A 21,582-nucleotide genomic window follows, 5' to 3' on the forward strand; every position below is an offset into this window, starting at 1 on the left:
AGTTCAAACCACCGTAGTCACTTGCCAGGAGACCATGAGTAGCCTCCTAGTCAACTCCTCAACTGCCACTTAGACCCCCTTGGTATATCCTTTGCTGTCACCAGCCACCCTAATCATTCATTATGCACATAAAATCCAGAGGAGTGATTTTTCAAAAGGTATGAATCAAGTCATGTCACTCCCTACTTAAAACTCTACAGTGGACTTACTTCCCCTTAAAATCCACCTTCTTTATCATCCCAGCCCCTAACTCAGTGGTTCTCGGTGGCTCAGGTATTCCTGGGAGTCCTGGAGTCCTTTACAGGGGTTCACGAGGTCAAAACACGTTTCATCATAATAGAAAGATGTTATTTACTTTTTCCTCCCTCCTTCTCTCATGCGTGTTCAGAGGAGTTTCCCAGAGGTCACAGGACATGTTTTATCCCAACTCACTGAATGCAGATGCAGATATGAGAATCCAGAAGCCTTCTGTTAAACCAGACATTAAATAGACAGGCAAAAATGTAAAACAATGCCCCTCTTCTCACTGATTGCTTTTGTTTTGAAAAATAGAGTAATTCCTCAGAAAAATGTTATCTCTATTAATATACAATGGATTTGGTATTGCTATTTTAAGTAAATAAATATTTTTAAATGCTTCTGTTTGAATTTCTAATATAGTAAACATCAGTCTATAACACATACAAACAAAAGCTATTTGGACTCTTCGTTACTTTTTAGAGGTGTAAAGGCAACACAGATGTTCTTTAGTGGGTGAATGAGTAAACAAACTGGTACATCCATACCTGGAATACTAGTCAGTAATTAAAAGGGACCAACTATTGATACAAACAGCAACTTGGATAGATCTCAAGGACATTTTGCTGAGTGAAGAAGCAAATCGGCTGATTTATGTAACATTTATATAACACTCTCAAAGTAAGAAAATTATATAAAACGTATCAGTGGTTGCCAGAGGTCAAGGTTGGAGGAAGGATGTGATTATTAAGAGATAACACAAAGGGATTTCTTTGTGCAACGGTTCTGTAATGATGGTGGTAGTGGTGAACAAATCTACACGTGATAAAATTAAATAGAAATATATACTAAAAAAAAGTACAACCTGGAACCTGGTGAAATCTGAATAAGGTCTGTACATAAGTTAGTAGTAGTCTACCAACATCAATTTTCTTGTCTTGAAATATGCTATGGTTATGTAAGGTATTATCATTGGAGGAAGTTGAGGGACGGTCACACTATATATATATAAAAATATATATATATGAGATAATGTAGATACACGTGTATAATTTATATGTAAATTATAAAATTATATGCTATATAATTGTGTCATAATTATACAATTATAACAGTTATATATGTAAATTGTTTTTATATGTAATTTAATTTTTTTTTAAAGAGTGTAAAGGACACAGAACAACAACTACAAAAAAATCCTAGAGACATGTTGCCATCAATAAATCTGCCACCTGCCTGCCTTTCAGACCTCTCCTCCCTCTGCTTATTAAGTTTTGAGCACACTTTTCTATCTCTCTCTCCCTTCATTATACTGAGCTCAGGGCCATCAAGGCAAGCTCTTTCCCGTCATTCCATCTCAGCTTAACCAGCATTTCCTTTGAGAGCTTCCCTGACCACGCAATATGAACCAGGTTCTTGGTCATGCTCTGTGTTCTCTATTGTTTGGTTTTCACCCCAACACTTTCCACCAGTGGATATTCCTCATTTTAGTATTTGTGTGTCACCTGTGAGACAGACTGAGCGTTCCATGAGGGCAGGCATCTTCTTTGCCCACTCACTGCTATTCCCCAGTGCATAGAAGAATACTGGAGATGTCCTGGGAACTGAATCTGTATTTGTTGAGTGAATACACTAATCCACGCTTCTTCAATATCACGTCAAAGTGTGAGGTAGAGCTTTCTTCACAGGCAACTCTAAGTCTGTAAAGAGTTTGGTCAATTTGGAGTTACTTGGCTGGCTGTTTTTCATAACCTGTGCATGGGATTTTAACCTTTTTTGGCAAGTTCTGAATTAACAGTGTACTTTTTGTTGTTCCTTATCCGACATTCAGATTTAACTGGGTGTTCTTTTATGTGGTAACACTACCTAGATGATACTAGATTACTTTATACTTTTCTCAAAATGGAACGTACTGACTTGCCTGAGTGGCAGTGTACCAGCAAACATATGAAGCTCAGAACATTACGATGCGTAATGTCGTACCATCAGTGTTTTATTAGAAGTTTGAGGATACATTTTTAAGAATTTTCAGTCTTCCAAGATGAGCATGCTCTAATTTAATCAACACAATCCAGATTTTCCACGTTGGGAGAATATCATATTTTGTTTGGTTTTTTTGGTTGTTTTGAAAACCTAGAGAATAGAGAAATTCTCTGTGCAATTAATAAAGGGAAAATTTGATACTTTTGTGTTATCAGGAAATCTAATGATATGAACACTAGCTATAGAGTAAAAGTGATCAAGGAAAATAATAAAAAGTAATGATACTTCTGTGTATTATGAAATGTGCCATTTCTTAGGCTGTCCTCAGAAATCTTCACAGAAGATTTTGATAATGTTTTTGTCTCTTATAAGCCAGGTACTTTACGCATTCTATTAAAAACATAGCTTCTACATATTAATCTAGTTTTTTCCCACCTTTGTCCAGATCACATATTTCATTTGCAAACCAGCATCTATTGTTTGTTCCACTTCTCCCTGCAGTTAGTTAAAAAATAATCGAGACTCTAAGATACTTTTGAAAATTTTATACCATGCTTAATGTAACTTTAAAAATTTCATGCATTTAAGTTTTACTTTATGCAAACAACCACATAAAACCAATATATTATGAAACCGATACATTATATGGGTGATTTATCACAACCTGAAATATATAGGGTTGTGACTGATAAAAAGAAGATTCTGAAGATCTTCACAGTAAACCTGACATTAAGGACCCTACTTCACCCTACTGGTGACCCTACTTCATCCACAACTAGTATATTGGTTATAAGAGAAATGGTCAGATTTTCTTAAAACTTCTTGATGTGTTTTAATTAACTGTGATGATACAAATAAGCCTAAATTTAGTGTTTTCAAGTGATCTTCAAAATGGATGAACCAAAAGACAGCTGGAGCCCATTCCTCTAATGAAGTAGCACAAGAATGGGAAAACAAGCACCACATGTACTCACCATCAAATTGGTATTAACCGATCAACACTTATGTGCACATATAGTAGTAACATTCATCAGGTGCTAGGCAGGTGATGGGGGAGGAGGGGATGGGTAAATTCACACCTAATGGGTTCAGCGTGCACTATCTGGGGGATAGACACGCTTGTAACTCTGACTCAGGCAGTGTAAAGGCAATTTATGTAACCAAAGTATTGGTACCCTGTAACATTCTGAAATTTAAAAAATAAAAATCCAAGCATACAAATTTTGAATGAAAGTCACTAGAATTTTGGGTAACTAAAAAGAAAAGATCATGACTATATTCTATATAATGAAAAATACAGCCAAACCCAGAAAATACTATCTTTTTTGGAATTGCATTCAAGGCCAGTTATTAACACAAAGTGACTTTGAAGGTGAGGTTCACATAATGAGAGAAGAGTAGGTGATACCTAAGGACAACCCTGAAACTCTTCTGAGTCAAAATGAGGTAGCCACTGAGAAAGAAAAGCACCTTTGTTTAATACCATCAGAGAATGTATATTTAAACTGCTAGTGGAGAGCTTGAACTCTTGCCAATATATGATTTGGGTAATGTAAAAGTTAACACTTTTAATGGACTTTGTTCTTCATGTATACTGATATATAATGACTTCAGCAAAAAAAAAAAAAAACGTTAAAACTTCATAGTGCTTGATTGACAAGCAACTGGGAAAAAGTTTGGCAATAATTGGCAGCTCTATAAAAAGCAATACTTTGGGAGCTCAATAGACTGTATCTAGTCTACTGTTGCATTCATTAAGAATTACCTGCCTTAAAAAAATTAGCCATGATTCTCTCAATGTTTTCAATGGAATGATTAAAATATATGTGTATCTATATGTATATTTTTTATAAAATGAGCTGCTTCAAATACCTATCATTTTAGACAGAGGTTTAATGAATACCAAGATGAATTCAAAAACTTATTCTATGAATATATATGTTGAAGTGAGAAAGGTAGTTAAAATGCTCAAACTTAGGTTTGAATTGTTTTTCTATGAAAAGGAAAATATGGGATATCATGACAAAAGGCAAAGACCTGGATAAATGGCCAATCTCATTGTTCTTGTAAACTTGGTTTATTTTGCAGGTTTTTCATAGCTGAATATTTCTATCAAAAGCTGCAATTGCAAACTGAACTGTTTTTACTGCTTATGTCAACATTACTACAATAAAAATAAAATTTTATGGTTGGTTGAAGAGGATTGATCATAGAGACTATGTATTCTTTGTGGCTTTTAGTTCATTTGGATTTGATAGAAATTATGGGTTTCTTGATGAAAGAAAAATAACTTTTGATGACATGTTTCTCAAGATATTAAAAACAAACTGAATGGCGATTCAGAGAATGTTTCAATTTGTCACATAAAACAAGCAACTTCACCTCTTACCAAGAAGATTAACAGTGAATTTTCTATTAACAGTAGCCTGAGAATACAACTCCATCAGCTTATTAGGATTATGCACAACTTTCTTCAGGTATTGCCTTGGCATAGTTCACAAAGAAATGAAAATTAATTTGCCATCAGTATCCACTTGCATATTATTTATCTATTGTATATAACAAAATACTCTAAAACTTAGTGGCTTAAGAAAACAAGAAACTCCTTGGTATTTACTCAGAGGAGTTGAAAACTCATGTATACACAAAAACTTTCACATAGATTTTTATAGTAACTTTGTTCATAGTTGCCAAAACTTGGAAGCAACCAAGATATCCTTCGATAGATGGATAAATACTCCCTGACAATGCCACATTAGTAATCAGCACAAAAAAGAAATGAACTATCAAGCTATGAAAAGACATGGAGGAAACTTAAATGCAAATTACTAAGTGAAAGAAGCCAATATGGAAAGGCTACAGACTCTATGATTTCAACTATATGACATCCTGGAAAAGGCAAAACCATGGAGACAGTAAAAAGATCAAGGATGGCCAGGGGTTAGAGGAAGGGAGGATGAATAGATAGAGCACAGAGGGTTTTAAGAGCAGTGAAAATACTCTGTATATTACTGTAATTGTGGATATATGTCATTAGACATTTGTCCAAACTCAATGAGTGTACAGCACCAAGAGTGAACCCTGATGCAAACCGTGGTCTTTGGGTGATAACGATGTGTCAGTCTAGGTACCTCAGTTGTAACAAATGTACCAGTACCACTCTGGTGGGAGATATTGATAGTGAGTGAGGCTGTGTGTGTAGGGGGCAGTAGGTACATGGGAAATCTGTGTACCTTTTGCTCAATTTTGCTGTGAACCTAAAACTTCTCCAGAAAAAAATATAAAGTCTTTATGGAAACAAAAGTGTATCATGTCTTACAGTTTTTGTAGGTCAGGAATTCAGGATGGCTTAGCTGGATAGTTTTGACTTTTTATTTTATGAAATGGCAGTCAAGATATTAGGCAGGGCCATTGTCATCTGTATATTTAACTGGGGCTGAAGGATCTGTTTCACACTGGCTCACTTACATAGCTGACAGGATGGTACTAGTTGTTAACTGGAGGCCTCAGTTTTTCCCCATGTGGGCTTTTCCTCAGGGGTGCTTGGGTGTTCTCATGCCATGGCAGCTGGTTTCCAGCCAGAGTGAGCAATCCACAGGTTATAGTGGAAACTGCAGTGTCTTTTATGACATATTCTCAAAACTCACACACCATCACGTCTTCAATATCTGTCAGCCATACAGTTCACCAAAGTGTGAGGGTACCACATAAGAGGAGTAGGCAAGGATGACGGTGGAGGACCACATTGGAGGCTGGCTCCCCCAACATATGTCAGAATATAGTCATGAAATATTGAAATGCCAATATGGAACCAAGACATTTTCTAGATGCTGAAACTGATATGCAGTGAATGTCAGATCTCTTCAATTCAGCCCAGTTTGCAGACATGTTAGACTCAGTGCAAGTGTATCTTCCATATTAACCAAAATGATATCAAAATTTTTGTTTGTTTTCCAGAAGATATTATATGGTTTTAGAGTACTTGAATTTCTGGTGTCTAGGTTCAGATCTGATGGTTGTCGATATTACTTGAGGGTTCTTTTTTTTTTATTTTTTTGATTTAGCATCATTTATTTACTTTTGATAAGCACTTATATAACATTTACTCCCTTGTTGGTACCAAGAGACTCCAGTGTTAAAAGACCAAAGAGGTAATGAATCTCACTCTTCAGAAATTCTGCCTTTGGATCAGGGCAGTGCTAACAGTAGATTTTAATGACTCAGACATAAAAAGCTCCCTTTTTTCTCTCTGTAGAGGACACACTATACTGAAACTCTTTGCACTTCATTTAGTCCCAGTTAGTACAGAATTAGTGGGGAAGACTAAAGAGTAACTCAGAGGGCTTTTTGGCCACATTTGTATGCATAGGCAACAATACTGTCAGCACAATTATAGTTTAATACAAATAGTATGGCATATAATTCAGAGCATGTACAAAATGTATAAATTTATAGAGGTTCATTGCTCTGCTCAGAAATAAGTTTATATTGTGCATAAATGCTATTAAATCATATTTTCAGCCCCTTCTTTATATCTTTGCCATTAATAATTCATTCATGGATGTGGTAATATATAGGTATTTATGCAAAGATTAATTTTGCATATTGCACGTATTCTGTCACTCTACATGTGCTGGTAAAACTGGACAGAGCATTCATGATGGGAATTGTCAATAGAGATCAAAAGTGGCCCTTAGTCTAGAATTAGCATATCTATTCAAGAAATTCAGGGAACTAACCTGATAATTTTAGAAGGAAGGTGAGGTGGAGAAGAGGCTTATTGAAATTTCATAGGCCTTTCTTGAGTAAATACAGTCACCTACACATTGTGCTGAGGTGATACCATGACAGACTCCTCCTTTTACTTGCCTAGGTAGTAGAGCCTGAATCATTCAGCTAATACATCTCCATCGGTTTGAAGTCACTGGATGAGTTTTTCCCAGATTTTTTAATCTGTTCTTGATATTGTCAGAATTCAGAAAAATTAAATTATGCTACATACTAAAGTGCAAACAGCAATTTAATCAGTGATCTTTTTAAGCAATATTAAAAGTAGACTTTAAGGAGCATCACAAGGAACAATACATTTCTTAACCTGCCAAATTGCTACATGGAAGCTTTCTTTAAGTACAGGTAAGCCTACACGATGTTAAATCTTGTGTTTATTTTGGACACATTCATAAAGCATATACAGGGAATGAAATGACGTATTCTTCCCTCATTGGTAACCAGCTGAATGTCTAAACATTAAATATTGTATACTATGGGAATAAAAAAATGATTTTTGGTAAAAATATAACTATTAAAATGAAATAATATTTTGGTTAACCTCTTCCAAAATCAACATGAATTATGTGCTGACTAGCCCACATTAATATACTCACAAGCATTTGGATGAGATTGTATTCGATTTTCAGGTTGAAGAGCTAAACCACATGGAACACATAATAAGTTATGCAGAAAAAAATAGAATAAGAGACAGACGTTTTCAAAGTGGTGAGTAATAGACTAAAGAGGGAGCAGATGTTCACTAAAATGCTAAGGCCGTGAAGGCACAGAGCCACCTTCACCACGTGTGGCAACAACTGGGCATGTGAGAAGGGCAGTGGCAAGTGCTGCAATAAAGTCCTTTTGGAGCTGTGCTGTTTCCTGCTGTGCGTGGTTCAGTGGCAGAGCTGGGGCAACACAGCCAGCCACGTCCTACCTCTGTGGCCCACCAAACACACCATTTAGATTTATTTTCACTGCCTGTGGAAATAAATCATCTTTGAAGTCTGCCATACCTGGTTTCATTTCTGGCTACTGCTCTGTGAAAGTAAGTTCTTTAATCACATTAAGTCTCGCTTTCTTCATCTGTAAAATGTGGATTAAAATACTTGCCTTATAAAGTTATTTTGATCATGATAAAGATACTTTTGAATTTTGAAATGTCCCCCTAGGTATGTCCCTTTATGGCTAAGTTTGTTTTTCATCCTATATCTCATGTGCAGTATGGCCCCAGGGAGAGAGAAGGGAAAACACCAGCTTGGGAAGGAGGCAGATACGGGAGAGCCCCTGTAAAACATAAGGAGGAAGTGAAAGAAAGTCTGAATCAGGGAAACAGGGAAAAAGTGATGGGGTGAGGGAGTGAGTAAAAAAGAAGATGTAGGGGAAACTGTCAGATTAGAAATAGTCTGCAGTAGAAAAGGAGGAATCTGAGAACATGGTAATTAGTGGCTGATTTCGGTAAGGGTAAAACAAACAAACAAAAAACCCACAATTGATGTGGTATATGTATACTATGGAGTATGACTCAGCTATAAGAAATAATAGGGATATCGAATCTCTTATGTTCTCCTGGATAGAGTTGGAACCCATTCTACTAAGTGAAGTATCCCAAGAATGGAAAAATAAATACCACATGTACTCACCATCAAATTGGTTTCACTGATCACCTAAGAACACATTTAGGAATAACATTAATTGGGTGTCGGGCAGATGTGGGGGGGTAGGGGATGGGTGTATAACTACATAATGAGTGCGATACGCACCGTCTACAGGGATGGACACGCTTGAAGCTCTGACTCGGAGGGTTGGGGGGCCATGGGCAATATACGTAACCTAAACTTTTGTACCCCCATAATATGCTGAAATTTAAAAAAAACTACATTGTTAGGGAAATCTGATTTTTGAATTGATTTAATATTTACCTATAATAGATTGATTAAAACAAGATAAAACTCTAACTGAAATACATTTAATTGGCAAGATTTTTTTTTTCCCTGCTATCTTTTGGGATGGGGAATCAAGAGGAAATCTAGATCAGTTATAGAGTAATAGAGAAGCTGCAGTATTTTGTGTAACCATGCACACTGGAAGTAGTTTTCCTCCTCTGCATGTTTCTGATGATAACTGTCTTCTGTACTTGCAGGCACATAGAAAACTTGCATTTAGCACTGAACTCATTATCTCTCATTCACCTCACAAATCGCCATTTACCCCTCCAAATCCCCACTTCTCCTGCTGCTTTCTTTTTGTGGGGGATGACAGCACCAGCTGCCCAAGCCAGAGTCCTTCTAACTCTATGAACTCAACTCCTAAACATCCTTTCTCTTTCCTAATTTACTCTGTTCCCACTTACACTGCCTTAAATCAGACCTTCTTCCTCCCTCACCTAGTTGACCTTGGTACCTTCTTGACCTCCCTGCCTCCAGGCTGTCACCAGGCCTGTCTCCTAGAGAGCTGTTATGGATGTTTTTTTAAATGTAGGTCTGCCCTTGTCTTTTCTCTTTCTAAAAAATCCTTTTCAGACAACCCACTATCTCTAGAGAACTAGGGAATACAGTTGGTGCTTGAACAACATGGAGTGAGTGGAGCCAACTCCTCATGCAATCAAATATCCACATAGAACTTTTGACTCCCCGAAAGCTTAACTACTTGAGAGCCTACCGTTGACCAGAAGCCTTACTGATAACATAAATGTATACGTATGTTTTATGTAATATATACTATAATTTTACAATAAAGTTAACTAAAGGAAAGAAAATGTTATTAAGAAAATCTTAAGGAAGAGAAAATATATTTGCTATTCATTAAGTAGAAGTGAGTCATCATAAAGGTCTTCATGTTGAGTAGGCGTTGAGTAGGCTGAGGAGGAGGAGGAAGGGGACAGATTAGTCTTGCTATCTCAGGGTTGGAGAGGTGGAAGAGAATCTCCATGTAAATGGACTGGCCCAGTTCAAACCTGTGCTGTTCAAGGTCAACTGTAGTCCAAATTCCTTAATGTGTTACAACCAGCCTTTCCGAGCAAATACCTCAGAATGTCTGGATGTGAGCCTTCTTGGATGGATATTTTTTTAAAGCTTCTCGGGAGATTCCAGTATGATGTAAGGTTAAGAAAAGCTGATTTAGATAATTCAGAATATGTTTATATTGTTTTTTAAAAGATGAATCTGAAGTGAAAACACAAAATTAAAAAATTCTCATATAGAACTTGTACACCCCTGAGACTTGCCTCTGCGACAAGCTGTAGAAATGCTACTCAGTCCTCTAACGTAAAACGTTGAAGGTATGTAAGCTGAAGAGTGATGTGCTCACACTAAATAATAATAATACTTATAAATAACTCTGGGAACAGTTTTAGTGATGGATACATAGAGCACAGAGCTATTAAGAGGAAGTCCTGTTAAGAGGCCTTTGCAACAATCCAGGTGTTAAATGCTACTGATATAAAGATAGAAAAGGCATGGAGAAATCGTCACGGAGCTTGTCTAGGAGAGGAGGGAAACAATCACAGTACCTGGCAGTGAACGACAGAGCGACATATATCAGGTATAAAGGCAGTACATCCAAGAGGAACAAGACATAGGCAATTGGGGACATCTACCAAGGTTTTTAAAATATCAAAATCATTCTACCACATAAGTACAGTCTCATACTAGCTAACAACTAGAAAGGTGGGGAAACTGGTCCGTCAGACTTAGTACAGATTTTAAAAAAAAACTGAGAAGTTCAAGTGATGAATTCAAATATACTTAGTGTATTTTGCCAAAGGCTTCTGCTATGTAGCCAAATACAGCTAATAGTTCATTAAAACAGAGAGGTTTGCAAATTAATCAATAACATCCTTCATTTAATTGTTTGTGTATGAGAAAGAAATGGGTAAGATATATGGACTTTCTTACGAGAGCAAATTATAGGCCCCACCTGTGACCAGTGACATATTTATCCCAGCTGTAGTTCCGAGCTGCCATTTCATGTTATGGCATTACAAAATGATGACCCTGACTTAAAACAAAGTCAGAGGGCAGCCAGTATACATTGCTTATTGTAACACACTTCCCAGCTTTCTTAGCTAGCAGAACTTTATTTTTCAGTTCATGTATGGACTACTTTTGCTTAGTTGTTTATTTTATATTACTTTATTTAGCTTTTTAGTAATTAAATAAGAATTTATGAGCCCACCATACAAAACATAAACTAGTTTTATAGTGAGCTTCATTTTACCATGTGATTTTCCCATCCACCTGTTTGCCCTATCCCAAGTTAATGGGCATCTGGAATTTTCCTGCTTATCATTGCCTTGCTTTTTTTTTTTTTTTTAAGCATTTTTTGCAAGTTGTGTATATAAAATAGGTATCACACCAAGGATAATCTCTTTGGAGTTTTTTACTCAGTATTATTTTGTGAGGATTCATCCATATAGTTATTTGCATGTTGCTGTAGTTCACTCACACTGACTGCTATGAATACGTTGCAGTTTATTCTTCCACTCTGCCTGAGTTGGCTGTATATGCTTGGGCCAGTACCAACACTGCTTCATGATGAGTCTTGATATCTGCTTTTCTTTGCTGCGCAGATATTTTTGGTTGCTACTCATATATTCAAATTTTATAATCACATTATCAAATCCCACTTAAAAAAAGCTCTGTTGGAAATAGCACAGCATTTTAGAGATCTTGACATCAAGAAACCCTTAAGATGTCCTTACTTAAAGAAAATTTTAGGCACTTTGTATACTTGCCCATTGCCACAATAATACTGCAAAACAAACTACCTCAAAATATAAAGGTTTAAAGCAACAACCCAACAGCTGTTTATTGTTCCCCCAAGTTCATGTGTCAGTGGGTGCTTCTGCTGCTCTGGGCTGGATTAACTGTTCCCAGCTGGCTCAGGCAAGTGTCTGTGGTGAACTGCTGGGTTGCCTGGGATTAGCTAGCTGGTCCAGGCTCTACTCATCCCAGACTACCCACTTCATCCTCTAAGCAGACAAGCCCAGGCTTGCTGTCAGGGTGGTATCAGGGATCCAAAGGAAGAATTGGAAATGAGCAAGCACTTTTTTACACTTCTGCTGTGTCAAGTTTGCTGTTCCCATTGGCCAAAGCAACAGTGACTGGAAGAGGGGTGCACTAACAAAAAGTGTGGTTACAGAGAGGTTTAAAAAACTGCAGCCAGTAATGCAATCTGCTACACAGTTTTTATCAAGTATTAGTTCTCATTTACCTTGTGCATGTGTCAATTAAAAATAACTCATTTCCCCCAGGGGTTTTAGAAAGTTGACTCAGATTCTAGAGATGAGCAAAAACAGAATAATATTTAGTCCCTAGATATAACAGCCAACTCACTGTGTGGTCAATGATGTTTTTGATTCACAACTTACAGGTATGAATGATCAGTATGATTTCAGCTGAAAGTGTATGATCATTTATGTACCAACTCTCGTAATGTCATAGACTTAAGGGTCCTAAAGCAAAAATGCAGCTTATAGGTGTGTTTTATAATCCCTTACAGAGTGATACAAAAACCTTTGGTAGCGTCCACAGGTGTAACACCAATTATCATAAAGTACCTCAAGAAAATTTAGAGGACAAAATTTGTTTATACACCAAAAGTTGCTTTTCTTTATAATCTTACAATATTCTGTTTTTCATTTCTTCTCAGAATATAAATGAAAGAGTTACAAATTAGTCTAGAAATTGGCATTTCTGTCCTAGAAAACCCAAAATATACTTACATTCAAAGAAAAGTTTCTTTTTTAAAACTTTACATAAAATAAATAATGCCATGATGATTCCTTGCTGGTATTCTTCAGTTGGATTATCTATACAAAACTTAGGTTAACTGGAATCCTGTTTGTGTACTTTTCTTTAATTGCAATTAATTACAACCATTTACTATGTACAAGCCTTTTCGTTGTTTTTTTTAATTGTAATGCTGATAGTGCCAGAAAATTATTAGCATGAACTGTCTTCAGCTGCAGCTTATATAGTAGAATCCCTTTTTATGCTAATTTTGAGGATAAAACTAATACTGGATTATAAGGTAATCACGTTATATCATCTCGTTATGCTTCCCCAAACATGATTTCACATAGAGAATGTACAAATATTTGTAAAAGCCAATGTTGTGATATACTTTTTCTATACCTATTATTCCCTGATTTGAAAGAAAGAGGGTTGGAGCTTTAAAGAAAAAGATAAGGACTTAATATATTTTTTTATTTTCATGTATTATGCAACTCGTGAAAAGAATATCAAGTGAATTTCAAAGATGCTTTTGTATTAGATATTTGTATGAATATCTCATCCAAACTCATACATTTCTGAAAGAGGAAATACATATTTCTAATCTCTAAATATCCTGGTAAAGCTTTGGACAAAATTCAACACCTGTTTGAGGAAAACAGAACTCAAAATAGAAATTAGTGAGCACACTATATGATAAAAAATATATATACACTACATTATTTTAACAGAATTTTACTTAATGGGGAAACACACTAGAGGTATTTTCACTAATATCAGAAATAAGTCAAGATTTCCTCCTATATCTACTATCCTTTGACATTGTCCTAGAGGTTTTCTTTAATGCAATTTGAAAGAGAAATCAATTTTGGGGCATAAGAACTTGAAAAGAAGAAGTAAACTATTTCTATTTGTAGATGATGATTGTGTACCTAGAAAACTTTAGATAGTCAATGATAAAACTAACTCCAATATTAAAAGAATTCAATAAAATAGCAGTCTATAAAATTAACATACAGGAATCAATATCTTAATGTATACAAACACTACTAGAGAATGTAATTGCAGAAAAACTCCATTTATAATAGCAGAAAAATAAAATACACAGGAAAAAGTTTAACAAGGAATGTGCAAAAGTTAATTGTGGTAAATTTTAATACACTACTGAAACACTTAAAAGTAGATATAATAAATGAAAAGATATAACTTGTTTTGGTATTGGATACTCAGTATCAGGTGTGAGTTCACACTAAGTTAATTTATCCGTTTATTATGTTTTATAAATGTAATGAATCTCCAAAATCAATATTAAATGTATTTGGTGGAACTAAACAAGCTGATATCGAATTTCATATGGAAAAATAAGCATGCAAAAGTAGAAAAAAATATTCCAAAAACCTAAACAGAAAAATATGCAAAGCAGGGATAACCCTACCAGACATTAAAATATATTATAAAGTCTCTATAATTAAAACAGTATGGTACTGACACATGAATGTAAATATAGACTAATGGACTAGAGGAGAAAATCTGGAAATGGACTCAAGCACATACGAATGTATAATAAAGGTGGCATCTCAAATCACTAGAGTAAAGATGAACCTTTTTAATAAATGGGGCTGGAGCCCCTGGAAAAAATTTAAAAAAAAATGAAAGCATACAATACTAGATAAAAACATGGATGAATTCCTTCTTAACTTGAATTTTTAGGGAAAAGCTTTATAACTATGACTCAAAATCCAGATTTAATAAATGAAAAGATAGACAAATTTGATTGCCTACATGTAAAAATATTTTTATTGTTTGCATTTCAAAAAGCGATTTAAATAAAGTCAAAAGACAATTGACAAAAGACAACTGGGAGAAAATATTTCCAATATTTATCAAAGATAAAGGAGTACTATTAAAAATATATCAGAAATGTTTAATAAATGAAGGGAAAAGATTTTTTAAATCCTGAGAGAAAAATGGGCAAAAGGCGTAAACAACTTGTATATGTATGTGTATCAATATACATACACATATGTACATATAATACATATACACATATGTATATTTACAATATTTACATTTGTGTCTTACAAACATATAAAGATATTTAGTGCAACTTATAGGAAGGGAATTTAGCAATATCTAACATATCTACATATTATGTAAAGATGTTCAGTTTAACTTATAGGAAAAGACTTTATTAATAGTAATATCTAACATATCTACATATGCATCGCATTTACCTTTTCACTCAGTAGTTTCTTTTTCAGGAATTTATTCTGAAGATACACCTTCAACAGTAATGAAAATGTATATGCATAAGTTATTCATTTCAACATTATTTGTAATTCCATCACATTGGAAAGATCTAAGAAGTCCATATATACGCAGGTGGTTGAATAAACTATGACATATTCATAGAATTGAGTTCTGTGCACCTGTAAAAAAAAAAAAGAAGAAGTATGATGTCTATGAACTGACATGAAGTTATTTTCAGAATATATTAATATATTAAGTAAAAATATTAAGGTACTTAAAGAATATCTATAGTATTCTACTTTTTTATAAGAAAGAAGAAGAAAAAAGAAAATATAGATGTATTTCCTCATATGGATAAAGAGAAACACAGGAAGAAAATATTAGAGACTAATGAGTTACCTAGAAAGAATGAGTGAAAATGAGATGGACAGTTTTAAATGAAGGGGTGAGGGATGGGATTGTATTCTCTTCGAATATACCTTTGTGTATGGTCCTGACTTTTGGAACCATGTTAATATTTTTATACCTAAAAATAAATGAAAAATAAAGAATGGCAGAAAATCCTAAAACTGAATATAAGGAGAAAAAAATAGATGCAATCATTTTATAAATTAATAGCATGATTTCACCAAAGACAAAACAAGGAATCAACACAAGTGATCTTGAACACAGTATTTGCTCTTTTTCCTTTGGGACAAAAAACAAAAAAACAAAAAACTCTAAACATGTTGAATTCTAGTAATTCTTTTAGAGGCATGGGTCGGTAATTCTGAAACTACCTTCTATTCATTCTGTGATTAAGACAGTATATCTGTATCTCTTGTGGATAATGAGAGCCAGGTTTCTCACTGTTGGAGAAGACAGTTACAGATACAGAAAGAGGGAAGGATAGAATGACCCTTGAGATGTTGGATTTGTATTTGATGTGCTGGTGTGAACTAAGGGTTTGAAATATAAATAGCTAGATACAGTCTCTTCCCTAGCTCTACTCTCTGAGGTCTAGCATCCATGACACTGTATTAGGAATGAACACTTAGTGCCTAAATTTTGGTTACCAAATATCATTCTCTGATAAAAGGACCAAGACTTCTTGGAGAAATGGCTGATTTCAGGGCTGGGGCAGGAAAATTCCAAGATTATCCTGTATGCTAAGGAAAGCTTTTTGTGCTGAAAGATGAGGAAGTGTTCAAAGAATGATGGGGACATGTCAAAAGGACACAGGGGACAGCATGTAGGGGCTTCCACTGGCCAAATCTTGGATAATACGAACATCAAAATTATGATAAGAGAAGATTATAACTATTGAGTAAGGTTAGAATCCATGAGCCCATATCGGTAAAGCTCTTTTTCAGTAGAAAGTCATCTGATAAATGTAGAAGGACTGATGGAATTAGAAAAGTACCCTTTGCCAGCCATTGTATTAACAGTTGATTCAGGCAAGAAACATTAATGGAATACTCTCTTTGTTCAAAAATCTCTTTAACAAGTTATTTATTAATTAAAAAAGGTAAAATAATTTTAAAGTGGAAAAACATGGCAGATACCACCCTAACCAAATAATCAAAAATAACTGCCGGTTGACAGCGTGTGCCTCATGATAATGATATGTTGAAAAGGACACAGTAGTACTGCTGTGGTATTCCTTCCAAAAGTGCACAAACTGGATCTAATCATGAAGAAACATCAGACAAACCCAAATTGATGGTTGTTATAGAAAATATTATAATTGGCCTGTACTTTTCAAAGATGTCAGTATCATGAAAGAGAAAGACTCAGAAACTGTTTCAAAATAAAAGGGGCTAAAGAGACATGACAATGCATCTCATGAATACAATGCATGACCTTGGGTTTTCATGTGCTCTTAAAGACATTATTGGGACAACTTAAAAACTGCCTAAGTTTTGTAACATCTGTGGATTAGATAATAGTATTGTATCAATGTCAGTTTCTTGATTTTAATGATTGCATCTATGTTATGTAAGAGAATTCCTTGGTTTTAGAAAATACACATTGAAATGTTTAGGGGTAAGGGGATATCATGTCTGCAACTTACTCTGAAAGAATTCAGGAAAAAAATACGCACACACACAGGCATATGGGAGAAAGGGAAAGAGAGAAAAATAAAAACCAGTGTTATAAAATGTCAAAATCTTGGTAAAAGGTATTTATAAATTCTTTGCACTATTCTTACAATTTTTAAATTATATCCAAATATTTATAAAGTAATAGATCCACAAATACACAAATAGATATTTGCTCACATTGCTCATCAATATCTTTAATGAATTAATCAGTATTGGTCAATCCTAATTTAATACCATGTGAAATGAAGAACCTATGTACATAATAGCTGTGATAGCTATTTACTAATTACCAGCATTATTAAACTGGCTGTACATAGTGAAATCTTGAGACATCTCTTTTAAACCTAAATTACAAAAGCTACAGCAAGAGAGGTAGTCACAGCAAAAGAAGAAAATAATCATTATTGTTTTATGTTTTAATGAAAATGTCTTTCCTCATTTGGGGTTAAATATGTGTCCATTGCCTGCACAAAGTAGTCAAGAAACAAAGCAGTTTGGTGGTTAGTTACAATAACTCTGGAGCTAGACAGATTTTGGTGCCAATCCTGATTCTGTACTTAATTTTTGAAATGCAGACATTGATCTCCACCACCTAGGGTATGGGTGTGGTTTAACAAGATAACTTAAGGAAGTACAGGGTTGCCATTATTGTTATCCCTTCAGTTTTCTACATGGAGAAGTGATACAGCCCAACCAGCTGCTTTCTGATCTCATATGTTAAAAACAATTACATAGGAAAGAAATTTACTCTTTAATGCGTTAACATTTTAAGTGAGTGATAATGCGCTATTCTCTTTCACTTAACTGAAATTTTCATGGCAGTTTCACACATATAATTCTCTCTCCCCTGCAATCTTATTAGCATTATTCCCATGAAACAACCAGAGAAATAAAGCAAAAGCATTTTAATTAACTCAGGTTTAATACGTTTTCCTTATCTGCCATTGCTGCAAATACCAGACGAGCATAACTGCTCTATGTATTCAAAATGTTTTAGTTGATTAAAGAAAGGAGTCTGCAGGAAATTCAAGACTAGAAATTCATTTAGTTCTAGTTAGATCATAAGAATGAACAGAGACCATTTATCCTTCAACGTATCTTAAAATTTCTGTTTTTCTACTTGAATCTAATAATTTTTAGAATTAGCCTGGCTTGCTAAAGGAAACAAATGCACTTGGCCAACCTCATTGTTTTCTTCCAGTCTTGTTCTCTTACCTGAAGGGAGATCAGGAGATTCTTCATGGTAAATTTGGAGATACTTTGATTAGACTTTAAATGTATGTGTATATGTGCATGTGCGCTTAATATGATTGAATTCTAATGAAAGAATTTCAAATTTAAAGTACCTTTGCTTGTTTCTTCATATATATGAAACAAGAAAAAATAGTCAATACATTTTTAAATGACTATTTAATATGGTCAGAATAATTATTGAATCCATTAATAAAGATTTAGCAGTTACCTACTCTTTGAAAAGAAATGAGTTTCAAAGTGTAATTCAGAAACACCACGAGGTCTTGATTGACCTTGCCTCAAAAAATATGTCACACTCCCCAGAATGTCCACGTACAGAAATAGCTCCTTTAGTATTTGCATGGATACTCTACTTACCTGGCAGGGGAGACACCATGATCACGAAGGTTTTCCCAGGGTGAGGCTTATCCATTGCACGCAGGGTGTGCTGACCCCTGTGATTTCCTCAAATGTGGAAAACTCAACTGCATAATTTGTGGTAGTGGGGGACTGCGTTTATGCTTTCCCCTGTGTTTTAAATTTTTAAAAAAGTAATAATAATAAATTAATTAATAAATAAAAATACACAAATAATGAGAGGATGTATATAATCATGGGAGCTGACTTGACATGAATACACACATTTTATTTCATTTACAAATAACTTATATATTTAGCATATCTAGGGAGAAGACTAAATGAATGACAGAGTGCTTTCCTTCAGAGTCTCGAGATAAGCTCAGTCATCTTCGTACTACACTCACCTGTGTCCACCAGCACCTAGCACAATGGCTGGCCCATATTTGGTCCACAGTTACTATGGGAAGAATCGAAATATATGATTTAGGGTAGAGAGTAAATATTTGGAGATGTACAAACCAAATTCTCCAGGAATTTGGTCGTATAAGTACTTTTACTTTTAAGACCTCAAGAAAGAAAATATTGGAGCTAATTCTCAAAGGGCAGGTGTGATTTGATCATGTGATTTGATCATATGAACTATGTCAGTACTATCTGGGATCAATCAGTAATGCTGACTGAGCCCAGAGCTTTAGACAGTGGCACCAGGGGATTTTCTATCATTACCTTCTAAAATATGTTTATGAAGGCGCTCAAGATACCCTCAGGATTCTTTTATAAACTCTTAATATTATAACAGGTATTGATTTATCCTAACACTTTCTTTATACTGTGCTATCTCTGGGTGTTAGGTTAGGGAATTTATTCCCTACTGTGTAAAGTGTTATTTCTCATTACTTGTCTGAAACCTACTATGACAGCATTGCATCATCTCACTTGGAGCTTTACTGAGTTCTCACTCTTCAGATTTTACAGTAATGAGACCAGACCTAGTGTAGATCCCTGAAAGAAATACATTGTTAGCACTTCTTTATCCCTTGAAGTATCTGATCATTTCTAACCTCTATGACTATATATATGAAAAAGCATTCCCTCCAACTTAATTCAACTGTGTTTTTGGTATTTTTTAAATTTATCTTTATGTTTTTGTTATAGAGCCCCAGAAAAAGGATTTTTGACAAATCATGACTTATAATTCCCGTCAGAGTATATCAAAAGCTCTTGAAGATGAGGAAGATATGGCATTGCTTTATAAAATTTGGTCATTTTCCTCCATTTTTACTAGGCCATGTTGCTGCTGCTTCTTTATGTTTCAACAATAAACATACTTGCAACTTTGTATCTTGTCAGTCCATGCAAATTTGTATATAGGACACCGAATTTTCCAAGTAAAAATTAAAATATCTTAGTTAACCAACCAGATATTTTATCTATAATGATTGGAACAATTCAGGCAACTGTATTTTTTACCCTTTTTACTTTGAAAGTGTAATTCATCCAGGATGTTTATCAGCACTTCCACTGGATTGCCTTGTAAGCCCGGTCGAGGTATTCATCACCTGGTAATTTAATTAATGAACCCAGCACATCAACATAGGTTTAGGTGATGTCTGTGAAGTGTTTGAGCTCAGTGGGAAAGGACACGCTGTAAAGACAACGCTATTTTATTTTCTACCTTATGAACGCATTGTGAAATTGACCATGAAGGGTCTATTTTTGGGATGCTATGCATGTCTTTGTTCTTCCATCACTGACTTCATGTGGAAGATCTCAGAGTCATGGTCTGCATGAGGTAGGTTCAGAGTGAAGCCTTTGAAGCTCAGTGTGTTGGACCCCCAAATCCAGACTCTGCAACTTACCATAAAACCCTGAATGAGTTCCTCACATTTTCTGAAGTTGACTGCTTCTTTCTTCATTCTTCTCCCTCCTTCCATTGGTCCTCCACTCTCCTCCTCCTCTGCCTTTTGAGGTAATTTAGAATTTTTGATGAGGTTGCATTTAGTGATTTTTTTAAAAATTCCTCTCTAATTTTTAGGAAGAGAAGTCTGTGATTCAATGATGTTCCCAGGATCCCTTGTCTAATTATTGCAGAACCCAGATTCGTTAGTTTCCCCCTCTGCTTGTTTATCAAAATAAGTATTCTCTCTCTCTCTATCTCCCTCCCTTCCTTTTCTCCCTCTCTTTCTCTCTCTCTCTCTCTCTCTCTCTCACACACACACACACACATCTACAACAGCATCATAGAGGGGAAGAGGAATCATTAAAGGACTCTTCCATTAAAGGACTCTTCAAGAGGTTTCCTGTTTTACCTTAATGTTGATGATATTGGTATATTGGCTGAGTATGCATATTTTTAGAAAGTTCTCAAGATCTTTTGCTTTAGGAGAAAACTACCTTTCTTACCTCAAAAGCCTGCCAGTCCTGATTCTGTAATATTTAGCAGCATAATTGAATGGATGTCTGTTAGTCCTTTCCAAAGCTTGGAACCTGGGGCATTTGCCCTAGTTTGCTGGATCTCCGGGGAAGCTCCTCAAAGTATTTATATAACCCCAAAACTTCAAAATTAGAGGGTTTGTTAATTTTATTTTGTTGTTGTTTAGAGAAAATAGACATTCACAAAGTTTCAAAAGAATAAAATTAATAGCACTGACAGATACTGTTTGTATCTCTAGAGAATGTTGCATATCTAATCAGTAAATTCATTAGCATATCTGTTGTGGATAATGGTGATTAATCTTATTAAAGATATTTTTGTTTCTCTCCTTAACATGAATTTTCAAACATGCCCCCTTGTCAGTAGGAAGTAGCTTTGAATTTACTTTTCTTTTCTTTTCTTTTTTTTTTTTTTTTACTGCAGCCATTTAGAGGATGTTTGTAAGAACATAATAATCTATTCTCTTTGTGTGTCAATTGTCGGTTGGTTAGTGCTGCAG

General features: G+C 35.0%; 1 protein-coding gene and 1 non-coding gene across 3 annotated transcripts in view; both read left to right on the forward strand.

Moving 5' to 3' along the window:
- The window catches only part of PDGFD (platelet derived growth factor D), a 223,476-nt gene that overhangs the window by 69,381 nt on the left and 132,513 nt on the right, over positions 1-21,582 (forward strand). The window lies entirely within an intron of this gene.
- On the forward strand, positions 18,660-18,820 carry LOC138385652 (U1 spliceosomal RNA). The gene has a single exon (XR_011233864.1). It is a non-coding gene; the product is annotated as a U1 spliceosomal RNA (small nuclear RNA).

Source organism: Eulemur rufifrons, chromosome 6 (assembly GCF_041146395.1).
Source record: "Eulemur rufifrons isolate Redbay chromosome 6, OSU_ERuf_1, whole genome shotgun sequence".
Classification (NCBI taxonomy): domain Eukaryota; kingdom Metazoa; phylum Chordata; class Mammalia; order Primates; family Lemuridae; genus Eulemur; species Eulemur rufifrons.